Here is a 17,272-nt window from a genome sequence, read left to right on the forward strand (position 1 = left end):
CACCAGTACATAAAGGAAATGAACATTTATTAATAAATCAAATATAATAGTTACAAGTAAACGTTACAAGTAAAAACAACTAAAATGGATGAATAAATAGTACTTCAATGTATAAATAGAGAATCATATTAAGTAAAAAAAAAGTCGCGTTTCGGGAATACTCCCTTCTTCTGACCGAATTATGGACAAATGGTAACAAGAGCAGCACTGGGAGCTAAATAGCCCAGCCTGTAAGATTGGCAGGGGAGTGGTTAGAACGGCAGCCTATCTGATAAAGTGGGGAATCCTTTAATCATGAACAAGAAGTTAGCGTAATACAATCAAGAAAATATATAAAATTAAGTGAAATATAGAATACAACTTACATGAGTTCCGGTAGTATGGGAGCTCATGTGTTGAGAGCGCCGACGGCTGCGCACTGGAGTGACAGAATTGTGCGCGCCAGAAATGCGGCGCATGTGCGGAGAGCAACTGTCAAAACTGTGTGCAGGGAACGTCGGATCAGCGGGCTGCGCATGGGTTCATCAGCACTCTCGGCGAGAGAGCCGATGTGTGCACGCGTGCTCACAATACCAGGACTGGGGCACAGCGGAATACAGAGCACCTGAAGCCAAAGGGTGATGACACACGTAGTGCTTTGTCTTCGTTTGAAAACGCAAACGCAGACAAAGTCGCACGCACCGGGGCGGGCCGCGGCCCGATCGCATCGGCGTTTCAATGGAATCGCCTGCGATCGGGAATGAGCCGCCGGTGTTTTGCGTTAATTTAATGCAAAACACCGGCGGCTCGTTCCTGATCGCAGGCATTGATGTCAGTTGGGGATTACAAATACAATTTTTGCGCTTCTTGCTAGAGACAGTGTATGACAGTCTATAGATACATAAAAAATATTTTTTGTTAACCCATTCGATTTTGTTATAGCTAATTCCCATTGTGCACCTATACAACCAGCCAAACAGAAAAACAGGTGCTTAAGAAACTCAGTTGTATTTTGCTTCTGACATATGTGACTAGCACGTGAGACATTGGGGGGCATTTATCATACGCCAGTATATTGTGATGTACCCTCTTGATAGCCAACTGTGCTACTGCAGGCTATAGCAAGTGCACAGATGAGGGTCAGGCATGCCCAGCGCCAGCCCACGCCAACATAAGCTGCACCCCCTCACACGACTCCATGCACACATGCTGTGGAGGTGGCATTGAAGGAAAAATAAACACAATTTCTAGCAGTTCTCATGGAACTGTGTACAAACCCTAATAAATCCCCCCATCATCTTCACGCTACAAGTTTTATAATCCTAACCTATGATATAATTTTCATTGAAACAAGTATTTGTGCCAGTGCCTCCATAGTAAAATAGAGCGCTACACTTACCTCCCTCTTGCTCCCACATTCTCTTACGTGGCTGTTTGCACTGCACCCAGCCTCCAGGGAATGATGCATAGACATAAACAGAGGAACAGGAAACAGGAGGTAAGTAATTTCATTGTGTTGTCAGTGAGGGATGGGTGTGTGTTGTCAGTGACATCATTGCATCTGACAATGATGATGTCAATAGATGACATTAGATGATGTCACAGCTTATCTCCTCCCCATCCATGTGCAATGACCTCTCTATATATAACACTAACCCATCATTACATCATTACTGACAATAGATGATGTCACAGCTTATCTCCTCCTCCTCCCCCCTGTACAATGACCTCTATATAGATAACACTGACCCATCATTACATCACTACTGACAATAGATGATGTCACAGCTCATCTCCTCCCCCCCCTGTACAATGACCTCTATACAGATAACACTGACCCATCATTGCATCATTACTGACAATAGATGATGTCACAGCTTATCTCCTCCCTCTCCCTGCACAATGACCTCTATATAGATAACACTGACCCATCATTACATCATTACTGACAATAGATGATGTCACAGCTTATCTCCTCCTCCTCCCCCCTGTACAATGACCTCTATATAGATAACACTGACCCATCATTACATCACTACTGACAATAGATGATGTCACAGCTCATCTCCTCCCCCCCTGTACAATGACCTCTATACAGATAACACTGACCCATCATTGCATCATTACTGACAATAGATGATGTCACAGCTTATCTCCTCCCCCTCCCTGTACAACATCCTCTATATACATAACACTGACCCATCATTACATCACTACTGACAATAGATGATGTCACAGCATATCTTCTCCTCCCTGTACAATGATCTTTCTATATATAACACTGACCCATTATTACATCACTACTGACAATAGATGATGTCACGGCTTATCTCCCCCCTCTCCCTGTACAATGTCCTCTATATACATAACACTGACCCATCATTTCATCACTGACAATAGATGATGTCACAGCTTATGTATATCTTCTATTTGCAAAGAGCATGTTCTTTTTTTTTGTACTGCGACCTTTAGACTGCAAAACTACTAGTCCCTCAGGTAGGGAATGAAATCAGAAAGACAAGCCTTAGTTACCATGCTGAGAATAAGCACAGTAACTGCTCCTAGTAAATTGCAAGGGGGGGTTGTATAATGTATGCACATCTGCAACAAAAAGATGAAATAATGTTAATTAATATTAGAAAAATTTGATGTACTGTAGTGTGTGAAGTATTTTGCCTTTATAGTTTTTCTCTAATCGCTGAGGATTAGGTGTCAATGGGGGGCATGTATCATTATTTCTGCTAGTCAAATTGTCTCAGTTTTGCGACTTTTGTCATTTTTGCGACTTTTCAACTGCCGTTTTTCAAGGGCACCTGGTTCTGCACCTTGTGCCTTATGTATCTTTGTTTCCCAGATGTTCTGGGCAACTTTTCACTTATGTATCACTTTTTTTGCTTATGGTCGTGGGCAGGTGCAAAGGAAGGATTTTTTTTCATGGATCCTATTTTAACATGTGAATTGGAATTATTTCACATGCTGTAAATGTTTAAAATTTTGTACAGTAGCCTGTTTTGTGCATATTTGAATTTTCTTGTTTTCATTTTATTAATTGGCTACTTCAAATCACCTCTCCTCAGCTGTTGTAAAAGGTTTCAAAACGCAATCAAAACGCAACGTGTGACTGCAGGCTCATATGTCATCAGAGATCAATAGAGATTGGGGAAGGGGTTCGTCTATACAGAATTCTCTAAAAAAAGGTTCAATATTCACTTTAACATAGACTGAGAAGGGTTTCACTGGGACCACCTGGTATCACTGGGACCATCTGTCCACCTGGGACTACCTGTCTTTCACTGTATATTTCCAGTGCATATTGATCTGTAAATAATTTGTTGTGAGAGAATATGCTTATTGCTAGCTTTTGCAATTATTTGCCCCGATCCGCCACCTTCAAGCCAGTGGGGTGTGAAGGGGGGGAGGGGGGGGCGGCCGGACGGGAGTGGGCCGGAGCGGGGCGTTACCTGCGCACTTGCTGCTGCCGGCGACTTTTCATACGTGAAAAGTCGCTGGCTGCAGTTTTTTCTACGCCAGGCCCTGCCTGCCGTAGGATAAACGCTTCGCAGCCTCCCGCCCTGATACATCAAGAGGCAGAAGCCTCTTGATGTATCGGGCTGCGAATTTGCAGCGGCGGGGCTATCACGAGCGCCAGCGTATGATAAATATCCCCCATGGAGCGGACCCAAGGAGCTTGTCTAATGACAAATTACCCCCCATGTGTAGGAAATCTGTTGCACTGCATGAGGTAAATGGTCGCCACACTGGCTTTCTGCTCCCCCGTCCCCCCTACTTCCGATGGACTCAGTAAAACTGTACATTTTATATTTTCCTTATATTGTGCTTGCCTAAGGCTGCATTCAGACAAGTGTTTGAAAATCGTCATATGCTTCCCGTACTGTACTGTTTTTTTTTTTTACGGGTTACATATGGCCACATTCATTTCAATGGACAATACGTCTAACCATTTACATTGCCATTGTTAACACTGTACCATATACAAAGCGTTTAGAAATATAGAGCATGCACTATTTTCTTCCATAGTTGAGTTCCGTATGCCCTTAGAAGTCCCCCCTTATGGGGACGTATAAATATGTGCTGCATACGGATGAAAAACGTCACATATATATGGTCTCATACAGCATGGAATTATGGGACTAGAAATATCACATGTTCGTGTGAATGCAGCCTAAGGCTACATTCACACACATGTATGGGGGACGTATATACGGCTGACGTATATACGGCCGATATACGTCCCCCATACATTTCTATGGGCTCACGGCACCGTACGGGAGCGGTATGGTGCAGCAAATGTGCCGTGCGCCATATGTTCCTATGGAGAGGGCTGGGGGTGAGCTGTGCTCACCTCCTCCTCCTCTCCCCGTGCGCTGCCGTGTGCCCGTCGTGCTTTGGTATGGCGGGCAATGGCGTTGTGCATGTAGCCTAAGGCAGAACTGTGCAATAATCTTGTCTGAGAATCTATCACCAGCGACTCCTCTTCCCCTCGAGCCACACACAGTGGGGGACATTTACTATGGGGTTTTCCGCCTTTTTTGTGGCACTCTCACCGTCTGTTCTGCTTTCCTACACATTTATTATTGGTCAGTTCCAAAGAAATTTGATTTTCCGCAACCTCCAACTCTGCTCCAAAAGGGAAATGATTTCCGTGGTGTGGAAACTCTGACACAATAAAAATGTGTCTTTTTCATTTTTTGGGTGCTGAAAATTTGGGCAAAGAGTAGACCAAAAGAAAATTGGTCGAGCAGAATAAAAACCTTTCCTTGGAGGCTTTCCACCTGTGGATGTTTGGGTGCTGATAATATGGTGGACATAGTTGGCTCCATCCTCTGGCTCAGTGGTTCTTAAGCTTGTTTGAGGTAGCGAACCCACCAGTTTCATATGCACATTCACCGAACCCTTCTTTAGTGATAAATCAAATATGTGTGTGTCTTGACCTCCATGGTGGAGGCTTCGCCAAACCCCTGAGACCGACTCTCCGAACCCCGGTTAAGAACCACTGCTCTTGCTATTATTTTGAACACCAGTTGTAGATGGCTGTGGGGTTTAAGAAGATATTTGACTCCCCACATTTTGTCTCTGCTGCCCTCCATTCTTGTGTCTAATTCCTACTGGACAAGCCATCAGACCAGGTCAGCCACAGATGCAATTTTTTTGGCTGCAATGGCCATTGCTACAACTCCTCAGACACCTGCTCAGCAAATTCTCTGACCACTGCACACATTTGTGGAACTAGGGACAGAAAATGGTCCCAGAAATATTATCTGCTAAGTGGCACAAAATTAAATATTTACCTATTTGCCGAAAGCTAGTCGTTAGCTAAGCCGGCGAAGGTAACATCACTTATATGTCCCCCAGTATCTTTTAGATGTCTTTATACATATTACACTGATGGCTCTATCCATAGGATTAGACCCACCATTCTTTTGAAAAAGACTTTTATTGATGCTTTCTTTTACTAAAGAACCAGTCATGGAGGTGGAGAGCACCATCATACAGTCAATACCGCCTCACATTTGTGTTCTTTGCAGTATTCTAGTGAGGAAGTTAAAAAATATGTCATCTCATTAATAAATGCTTAGAGGGTACCTGTCATCAGAAATTGACCTAATTAACCAGTATGGTGTGATGTAGTTTTACATCTTCCAGTTTATCTTTCCTTCATGGCCCAATGTGGTGGCATCATTTAGAAAATCAATTTTGAAGTGAGATATAAATTGGTTGTATAAAGTCATGGAGGCGGAGAGCTCAGCAATGCTCAGCAAGCTTTCTTCACCTCAGAATGAAGTAGATCTGGTTAGTGATGTGTCGGGATGAGGAAACCTTGGCTTCAGTGTAAACTCTCCGCCTCCTTGACTTTATACAACCAAATTACATGTCACTTCAAAGTTGATTTTTCTGGATGATGCCACTGTGCTGGGTCATGAAATAGACATGATCTTGAAGGTGTTCAACTGCTTGATGACATACAGGTAGTGGTTTATTAGGTCAATTTCTGCTGACAGGTTCCCTTTAAAGAGAACCTGTCATGCAAAATAGCCCCCCTAATCTAAATATATTTTCATAAACTGCCATTAGAGAGCATTGCCTCTATCCCTTCATTGTCCCTCTACATGCCTGTAAACCTAAGCAATGAGGTCCTAAAGCTGTATGCAAATGACCTGTGAAATGTCCAATGAGTCATTAGCATATTCAAGCTGTCCAGCTTATTCATGAGTGGGAGGCACAGCCACACCCCCAGTGCATGACTGACAGCCTGTATAATGCTGTAAAGGCTGCTACATGTGCTTGCTGGTGGCCACGCCTCCTGCAGCCTGTGTGTGTGTATAGGAGAGATACAACAGCTCCAGGCAGCCATGTTACAGCAGAACATGTCAGATTCACATGTAGCTGATTTCTGTGTCTCACACATGTGTATTAGGAGGATGCAGCATGTCAGCGGATGCAGCACACACACCAGCAATGCTTTACTATACATTATACGCAGACATGAGCAGGGGGAGGAGAGGGGAGGGGTAACAAGGGTGACATCACTGCCTCTGACCATGTGACCAGCCTCATTTACATAATAAAGAAAAGATGATTTTATAATGATTAATGTATGAAATAACTAGATAAAGGCTGGGATGGGATCCTTGTGAGCTGCTCCAACAGGTAGAGGTGACAGAAATAGTGACACAGACCTGATGACAGGTGTGCTTTAAATTTTATCAACCCTTTGTATACATTTTTACTATTACCATTTTTCTTTTATTAGCTGCAGATATAAATTGAAGACACTTTATGTCATGGTATTATTACATTGACCTATATACAATACTCGACTTTCATCCACAGTGACGGTCATCCACAATATTTAGGAGCGATTTTGTAAAATTCTGTCTGTTGTGAGTCGATGATTAAGTCTGTGTTAATGACATGAAATATTTTAATGCCTTCTGTCAGTGTAGACACATTGTTACTGTCTTCAAAGTGACTGATATAGACTGCAAATGACAGACTTCAATTCTGACTCTTTAGAATCTGCAGAAGCTGAGGACATTTGCATAATCGCAATAAGATTCTTTCAATCCTTCAATTATAATCTCTCAAACTGTTTCCTACCAATTTATATCATCTCCTATCTCATTTTATTCTTATGTGCAATAAGTTATGCAGGAAGGCACATTAAAATCTGCATATGATAATTAAAAAACCTCAGCTAAGTTTTAGGATATTTGTATATAATATTTCAAATAAAGTCCATTCAGCAGAGCAAATTCATATAGAGTTTTATAGGGAGAGATTCAGTTTAAAGGTTTTTTTTGAATTAATTGTCCATAAATCTTTGGTAATTTAGGACTAATTTAGGAGTCCAGTGGGAGGGAGAGTTGTATGTAGCTTCGCTGGAGAAGAGAGGTAAGCTCTGATGCAGGTGAATGGGGAATGGGGGGTCTAAAGAAATCTAAAGTGGGGGGCATTATGTGTGTGTTGGGGGCTATTGAAAGGGGACATCATAATATGTGGGCCCCCTTAAAGGGGTATTTCCATGAAGACAAGGTACTTATATGTACTCCAGATAACAACATACAAGCGGTCCCCTAGTTAAGGACACCCGACTTACAGACGACCCCTAGTTACAGACGGACCTCTCTACCCGCTGTGAAGCTCTCTGGATGCTTTACTATAGTCCTACACTGCAATGATCAGCTGTAACGTGTCTAATGAAGTTTTATTGATCATCCTTGGTCCCATTAGAGCAAAAAATTTTGAAACTCCAATTGTCGCTGTGGCAAAAAATTTTTTTCTTGGAGCTACAATTATAAAATATACAGTTTCGACTTACATACAAATTCAACTTAAGTGCAAACCTATGGAACCTATCTTGTACGTAACCTGGGGACTACCTGTAACACATTCTCTAATTCACAGTTGTTTACAAAAATGCTGCATTTCACAGATATAAGTCCAACCTGTCTCAAGCAGTCCTGGTGTCCACAATTTCAGTTGCCCCTAGACATTACCCTGTAACTTCTCACTTAGGGTAGGGTGGCCGCTATCTTTGATTTCTGTGTGAGACCGTGGAGCTGAGATTTCTGTCTCTTTCTGCTGTGTGCCTGTAACCACGCCCCCTGCATGGAGCTCAGAGACACTGACTGATCACTTCCTGCCAGGAGATCTGAGCAGAGACAGAGGCTCCAAACTACAGGCTGCAAGGAGATAAGTGATCCGGGGGAAAGGGGAGGCAGGCACATGTCTGTGAGATGTAGCAGGGCCCAGAGTGTAACAGTGTAACAGTCTGTCAGCCTATGTGTAATCTCATGCATCTCTGATATGTCAGATCAGTGCAATGCATTTTTCATGCATCAATTGCCATAGAATAGATAGAGCTCAGTCCTGAGTCCTTCTCACACGCGTTATTTGTGCATGAAAAACGCATTGAATTTGCACTGAAAAACTGAGACACTGAACAAACTCTTACTAAAAACTGATCGAACTCTGATAAAAAATGTCAGTTTTTCACTGACCAAACCCTGATGAGACTGACGTGATCTGCAACGCAAGTGTGTAAGGAGCCTTAAAGGTGAAATAGAACTTGGTTGACTTTATGTTGGTCTAATTATGCACCAAAAATTGCATCTAAAAAAGTGGAGAAGTGTCAGGATTCAAAAGCTGTGCCGAAAGCGACAAAAAAAAAAGCTAAATTGTGGCGGTGGCACATCATAAATATGTCGCAAATAGGTGCAGCAACAAAAAAAAAGTCAACCAAAAAACTGGGGGAATACAAATAATAAATGCCCCCCAATGACCTCCGGGGCTGCCATGCATGCCAGCCTAGTACACCCTGCCATAGGCACATGCTAAGGCTTCTCTGAGCCACTTCCTATCTGACACTTTTGTCATGTCTTTCTGATAATTATGATGTTGTTTCTCATAGTATTAAATAATTAGGTGTATTAGACAATTGATATGACATACGGCTCTAGCTGTAGTATTCTGAGATCTGGAGCAAATCTCGTGGGAACCTCTGTTGTCTTTAAGAAAGTAATAATCTCATTTTTCCAGTTTCTGTATTCCTGCAAAGTTCTGTTGGTATTTTTAAGTTCAGTTTATTAATACAATGCAAAAATGTTATAGTAACTGCTATTTATCACTTCTAATAATTTGGACAATGTTAAACTAATGACCCGATAAAGGAGATTCCTGGTGACATCATATAAATCAATAATAAACTTATAGTAGAATAACAGCTAACGAGACTGATTCCCGACATATGCAGCATATAAAATAATAGAATATTATTTTGTTCAATTACCGTATATTTTTTGGTTGCGTGATTTAAGGCACAGTTAGTGATGAATGGACCCAGTGAGGTTTGATTGGTTCTGGCACTGATCAAGGGTGATAACTCGTCAACTACTACGGCAAAGCTGGACACATCATTTAAATGGCTGCCATGCTGACATTTCCCCAGGGATAGTAGCTTCCCTTGACATAATTAGGGAGCGATAACCTCAGGGAAAGCCTGAAGGGCTCATGGGGTGTTACAAGAGCCCCTCCTTGTTAGAGATTCACAGGCTGTTACACTGTGCCGAAGTATTTCCCTCTTTGTCTGCTACAATGAGATTACATCTGGCAGAGAAAGAGAGAGGAGGAAGTGCTGAGGGAGAGGGGCCTGGATCTATAAGTAAGTGCCCCTGGTTTATCATGCTTCATTTTGATAGTAGATTTCCTTTAACAGCTTTCAGGCACTTACAGGACAGCTCCATCACTGACTGTTTCTCCTGTTTAAAAACAATGGGGCACATTTAGTTATCCGGTCCTGTCACGATCCCTGATCCGGACAGTCCGACAAAAATGAAGTGCGCCCGAGATCCTGCATGTGTCGCTTCCCCGCTGAGGTCCGCCAGAGTTCACCTTCTTCTTCCTGGTGTATGTGAGTGCATGTCTTGTGACACAATTTGAGATGTTAAAACCCGCACATTGTCCGAATCCATCGGATCGTCCTACGGCCCGCCCCCCGATTTGTGTCTCGTGAAAGCCGGCGCCGATATGGCAAAATCCGATCGTGTGCACCAAAAAACCCAGTTAAATGCGGTACAAAACTTTTGTTTTTTCCCAGTGCTCTGTAACATGCAGCATATAGATGAGCTCCTCTCAGTGTCAGGCCTGGAAATATAACTGGCATCTGCTGCCACCTACTGATACGTCATTGACCAGCAATGTTCCTGAAAGTGTAGCAACAGAGAAATGCCCGAGCAGGGAAAATGTTAGTAAATATTAACCAGTGAATGAGATCTGCCACTACATAGGGATGGTGGACGGATATGACCCAGGTTGCTATAGCAATAATCCATTATTCATTAGCTAACACTGTACACTTCCCACACTAGCCATGGAACGGTATCAGGAGGCCTTGTCAGCCATATGGAAGAATAAACTTTTTCCAATTACATGTATATCAAAATCTATACATTTACAGAATAAAACTATAATAATAATAATCTTTATTTATACAGCACCATCATATTCTGTAGTGCCTAACAAATCATTGGGGACATATACAAATATAATATTCCATTACAGAGTACAAACAGTCATATGGAACAATAGGAGTGAGGCCCCTTCCACACTTGCGAGTGTGATACGATGAACTCGTATCACACTCGCAACGCATGCTGCTGGGAACGCACAGCCCGAACGCTGCACATCGGGAGTGAACTGACATGCTGAGTTCACTCCCGCGGTGCAGCGTTCGGGTCGTGCGTTCCCGGCAGCATGCGTTGCGAGTGTGATACGAGTTCATCGTATCACACTCGCAAGTGTGGAACGGGCCTGAGGGTCCTGCTCACAAGAGCTTACAGTCTATGAGGATGAGGGGGTGACACAAGAGCTTACAGTCTATGAGGATGAGGGGGTGACACAAGAGCTTACAGTCTATGAGGATGAGGGGGTGACACAAGAGCTTACAGTCTATGAGGATGAGGGGGTGACACGAGCTTACAGTCTATGAAGATGAGGGGGTGACACAAGAGCTTACAGTCTATGAAGATGAGGGGGAGACACAAGAGCTTACAGTCTATGAGGATGAGGAGGTGACACAAGAGCTTACAGTCTATGAGGATGAAGGGTGACACAAGAGCTTACAGTCTATGAGGATGAGGGGGTGACACAAGAGCTTACAGTCTATGAGGATGAGGGGGTGACACAAGAGCTTACAGTCTATGAGGATGAGGGGGTGACACAAGAGCTTACAGTCTATAAGGATGAGGGGGTGACACAAGAGCTTACAGTCTATGAGGATGAGGGGGTGACACCAGAGCTTACAGTCTATGAGGATGAGGGGGTGACATGAGGTAAAAATCTTTTATAATGGTCCAGCCATTCTTTATAAGGGAACAATATAAAATGATTCAATAAATAATTTAATAAATTCTGCTGCTTGAACCAGCCATCTTATTTACAGGATCCAAGGTGAAAGTGACTGCGGAGAAGCCTGGAGCTTGGTATATATCTGGTGTTTGCCAGATAACCGACAGGAGGACATAGGATGGATCAGTAAAGAGAGAGTTGACGTTTCATGCAGTTAGCAAGTGTGATAGGCTTGCCTAAAAAGATTGGCTTTTAGGGGATATTTGAAACTACTATTTTTTACATATGGGATAGAAAAATTAGACAGGATATTAACCCCTTCCTGCCCCATGATATAAAAGTACATCACAGTAAATGAGTCTAAAATTAAACCTCCGTTTGTAAAATTCCCACATAGTGAATATAGTTTAAAAAAACATACCTATAGCTTGTATTGCTGCAGTTGTAAATATCAAAGTTACAACATTAACTACAAAAAACCCCCAGAAACAATGGGGGGGGGGGGGGGGGGCTAGGCCTGAACTGTCGTTCTTTTAACAATTTTAGTTCAAAGAGGAAAGTGGCCCAGACTTAAAACCCCTGCAACAGTTTTTTTGTCAGATTTGTTATTGTTAGTGCAAACTATTTGCACAGGTATTTAAAGGAAATCTACAATTTGCTTTTATGCACTGTGAACCAAACATACGTTAAGAATGCTGTAGTGATAGTGATGCAGAAACATATCTTCTTTTATCCCCGAATTTGTGTGGTTTTGCTCCTGTGGCTGTCCCAGCGCTCTCTTCTTACGCTAGTTATGAACTGCTTCAGAGAATGATGTTCAACACCCTCGCCGATGCAAGGCAGAGGGGTTGTTGCGAATACGTCCTACCATGTAGCTTGCAGCCTGTGTAGGGTCTGATCAGCCCCACAGCATGTCACTACATAACACAGATGAACCCTGCAGCGGTAGAGTCTGCCTGGTAAGGCAGGAGTTAATGCTTGATGTGATGTAATATGTGTTAACCAATCCCATGTGTTATCCTAATGAATCTGTAAGCTGAGATGTAATTGGAGGAGTAGCCACCACCTGACCAGTGGGAATAACAAAACCCCTGGACAGGAAACTTCTAGAAGGGAGTCAGACCAAGGAGTCTGAATAGAGCAGTCTAGTCTAGTTAGACAGGAAGACAGACCAGAGCAGGAGAGCTCAGCTCCCTGCCTGAGTGGAGTTAAGAGCTAGTTAGTGAGAGGAAAGGGGTATCATCCTACCTTCAAGGGTGATATCTGAAGCAACCCAGGACAAGCTGAAGCATCCTGCTAGGACACAGCTACCTCCCAGCCTGCCCTTTGCATCCAGGCTGGTGATCTACTCCTGTGGCTCAATCCAACTGCATCTCCAGCATTCTACCATTTGTTAAGGCACGTTGCTACTGTTCCTGCCGGTTCCAATAAAGAACTGTAAGTTATTTTCGTTCAACGTCTGCCTCCGTCTGGTCCCTGCTACTACGGCTGTCACCATCATGGGTACCCTGTCCACCACACAGAGACTCATACTCTAGACACCAAAGGGTTGCCCCAGGGAGAATCGCTATAGCAGCCTCTCCCTCATCATTTCTTGCCAACACCACCCTGCTGGAGACCTACCAGGCTGTAGGACAGCCCTCCGGTTCCCCTTACCAAGCACCGTAACAATAGCGTGCCTAGGCCGCAACCGCCAGCCACTCAGGTACTGCGGGCCCCGGCTGTCTCCAGGCCCCAAGAAAAGGCTAGGCCCCGGTGGGGGATGTTGCAGATGTAATCACTGTTTTGCCCCTGACAGGCAGAAGTAATCAATCGCTGCACCATCACCCAGCTGCTGTATATGAGTCATCCAAGTCAGGTTGATTGACAATTAAGGAATTGTAATGTGTTTATGCAGGGCCAGATTACAGGAAGGGGCCAAATCGCCCACAGCTTGTTTGGGTCCGGGCCCCCCGGGCCATCCCCAGCACACAGCCTGCAAGCCGTGCCCCGTCTTCAGCCTATGGTAGAGCACGGGAACAATAAGTTCCCTGCTCTGCCATAGACGTTCGGAGGTATGCCGAGATGGCAGCGCCTTGCCACTAGCGGCGCATTGTGTGACGTCACCCCGATGCCTACTGACAGCGCCCTGCCATCTTTGTATACCTGAGAGGGACACCGCAAGGGAAGATGAGGAACAGAGGAAGGTGAGTACACTTTTATTATTTTACCTAAGACTGCATAGAGTTATTATGGGAGAAGGAGTATATAGTTATTATGGGGGGTGTATATAGCTATAATAGGGGGACTATACATAGTGATTATTTGGAGACTGTATACAGTGATTACTGGTCGGGATGATTACATTTATTGCTGGGGAGCTGTATATATTGATTCCTGGAGAGCTGTATATAGTTATTACTGTGGGAATTTATATAGTAATTGCTGGGGTAGCTGTATATAGTGATTACTGGGGGCTGTATACAGTAATTACTCGGGGGATGTATACAGTGATTACTGGAGGCTGTATATAGTGATTACTGGGGGCCTGTATATAGTAATTCCTGGGGGAACGGTATATAGTGATTACTGTGGGGCTGTATACAGTGATTACTGGCGGAGCTGTATATAGTGATTACTTTGGGGCTGAATATATTTATTGCTGGGAGCCATATATGGTGCTTACTGGGTGCTGTATATAGTGATTACTGGGGGCTGTATATAGTGATTGCTGGGGAAGCTGGATATAGTAATTGCTGGGGGAGCTGTATATAATGATTTCTGGGGGAACTGTATACAGTGATTACTGGGGGGCTGTAAATAGTGATTTCTGGGGGGCTGTATATAGTGACTACTGGGGGGCGGTTTATAGTGGTTGCTGGGGAGCTGTATATAGTGGTTGCTTGGGGAGCTGTATATAGTGATTGCTGGGTGAGCTGTATATAGTGATTGCTGGGTATTGCTATACTCTGACTGGACTACATTCAATGGGGCCCCCACCAGATTTTGCGCCCAGGGGCCCCCACCAACTTTAATCTGGCCCTGGCAGCCAGCATGCAACCCAGCTTTCCCAAGATCCTGAACTTAATATTTTTTGAGAAAAAACACTCGCATTAGGGATTAAACAAGACATATTTTTGCATCAGTACAACATTCTCAAGGTATGTTTGGTTCACAATGCATGAAAACAAATGGTAGTTTTCCTGTAAGAAGTGTCCAAACCACAAATGTGTTGCATGCCACACATTTGTGTAGAAGCTGCACTAGAACCGATGTGACACAAAATTCTGCAGATAAGGGGGCGTCTGGGTGCACAGTTGGACCACACAACATATTTATCATGCAGTGTCCGACAGAAGTGTTTTGCAAGCCCTATTTTAAAGGTGAACCCAAAAATTGTGGTGCTCTCTGTCGGAGCAGTGCAGGAGGCGCCAAATTCATGATGGACGTGAGACACATTTCATGAATATGGCGCCCTCTGCACTCTACTACTATTTTTGATAGATGTCGGCCTGTGTGTTCTACACCAACCAAAGAAACTGGTCTAAATAACTAGACCCGTGAAGTTGACTTACATTTATTAGGACTATTGTCACATCTATAAGCAGCTGATTAGGATAGAAACCTGAGTATTGTGCCCCCTAACCAGAATTTATAGTACAAGAGAAGCTGTAGACAGAGACCATGTAGTCAGAGGTCATGTAGACAGAGGTCATGTAGACAGAGATAATGTGGTCAAACTTCATGTAGACAGCGTTGAGGTAATATAGTCAGAGCTCATCCAGACTGAGATCACTGTTGTCACGAGACATGATTCGCGGGGGCAACCGTGTCCCGCTGTGTTGCCAGGGTCCCCACTCCCCCAGGTCCATAATCACCTCATCTGGCTCCGGACTCCACGTTGATCCCGTCCGGGTCCCACGCCGACTTCCTCCGAGGCTGCACTCCTGCTTCCTGCCAATGCCACGTGCTCCCTATACTAGGACGCGCGCGCCCGGCTCTTCAGGAATTTATAGGGCCAGCGTCCTTCTTATTGGTGCTGGCATCAAGGCTCTGCTATATAGCCTGGCGACTCCCAGCATTCCCCTGCCGGATCTTCATGTCCTGTTACTGAAGAGAAAACGCTCCGTGTTCCCGAGCGTTTCCAGACCCCTCCGTGTATTCTGTGATTCCCGTGTTCCGTGGTGTTCCCATGTTCTGTGGTGTTCCGTGGTGTTCCCGTGTTCCTGTGTCCTATGGCGGTTCTTGTGCCCTGTGGCGGTCCTGGTATCCTATGGCGGTCCTGGTATTCTGTGGCGATCTTGGTATCCTGTGGCGATCCTGGTATCCTGTGGCGGTCCTGGTATCCTGTGGTGGTCCTGGTATCCTGTGGTGTTCCTGGTATCCTGTGGCGGTCCGGTAATCCAGTAGCCCTCTGAGGCCCTGCCAGCCATCCGAGGTCCTGCCAGCCATTTGTGGTCCTGCCTTCCTGTGGTCCCGCCTTCCCGTGGTCCTGCCTTCCTGTGGTCCCCGTGTCCCAACCTTGGCTGCCGCGGCGGGCCTAGTTACACCCGTGGAGCGAACTGGCAACAAGACCATCCCTCTTTGCGGCGGGCTCTGGCGAAGACCAGAAGTTCACTTAAACTCCGCTCCTGGGTTGCGGCTGGCATCGTTATCTTCCGCGGTGGTCCAGGGAGTCCACTAACTTAGTCCTAAGGGACTATTCCTCATAGACTGTGACAAGTGTTTATATAGCCAGAGATCATGTAGTCATAATTGAGAGATCTTGAAGACAGACATGATGAAGTAACAGATGATTCAGTCAGAGATCATATATAGACATATATCTTGTAGTCAGATGAAATGTAGATAAAATGTTGAATATTAAATACATATAGATCTTTTAATTTAGTCAAGGATCAAGTAGAGTCAAAGAATTTATTAAAAGAATAATTAAATTAATTCCATTCAACATGGAATACTGCAGGAAAGAGTTAATGGGAACCTATCAGGGCAATTTAAGACACTAAACCAGCCAGAGGTCCTTATGGATTGGTCATTTAGGGTCCCAAATTCTCCCATTGACCAGGGCTGCAAGCATTTTTTTTACTACATAAACAAAGATGAAATAGGGTGATTCATAAGACTAACTAATATGAACTTGTGGGTGTTTCTGTGTCCCAAATTCTCTTTATAGGAGTTAGCCACTTAGAGGAAACTTTAGCAGGGTAAGTATAAGACCCTAATGATACATCCAAACTCCCCATCAACCACTGATATGGGAGTGACAATAATGACTTCAAGGGCCCCTCCATCTGCCAGCAGCCAATAGGACATCACAGTAAGTTCTGCTGCCCAGGGGTCACATGACCTGTGGCTCCCAGTGGCAAACAGGAAACTTTTATTATTAAGTATATTGATGATCCTATAAGTGTGTTATACTAACCTTTTAAGTTATAGGGGACCTGTCATCAGGAGCCCCTTATCTGGCTTCCCCATGTCCCCATAGAGCTTTTAAAGTAAAACTGTCTTTTTCAGGAAAAAAAAGATGTTAGCTCAAAGTTTACATTTCTTTATGCAGAACTGTGTCCCCAGTCCCATGGGAGTGGCCAGTGAGGAATGGGGCAGACATGTCGCCCTGCGGGGGGAAGTGACGGGAGCAATGTGTACACTATTCTCTATGGGGACATGGGCGATACAGAAAAATGACTCTTGATGACAGGTTCCCTTTAAAGTCGCCAAAGTTTCAGGGCACATTCAAAGACATATCCCATGCAGTGAAAGTATACTTAATAAAGAAGACCTGTCACTAGAATTTTAATCTTAACACCAGTAATACCTGCTGGAGTCCTCCGATATCACCTAAAATGATCTGCCACTGAGGTAATGTACCTTAATTACAGCCGTTTTACACTTACATGCACCAGGAAGAAGATGGTGAACTCCGGGGGACCTGATCGGAGAAGCG

The sequence above is a fragment of the Engystomops pustulosus genome, chromosome 2 (genome assembly GCF_040894005.1).
Source record: "Engystomops pustulosus chromosome 2, aEngPut4.maternal, whole genome shotgun sequence".
Taxonomy (NCBI): domain Eukaryota; kingdom Metazoa; phylum Chordata; class Amphibia; order Anura; family Leptodactylidae; genus Engystomops; species Engystomops pustulosus.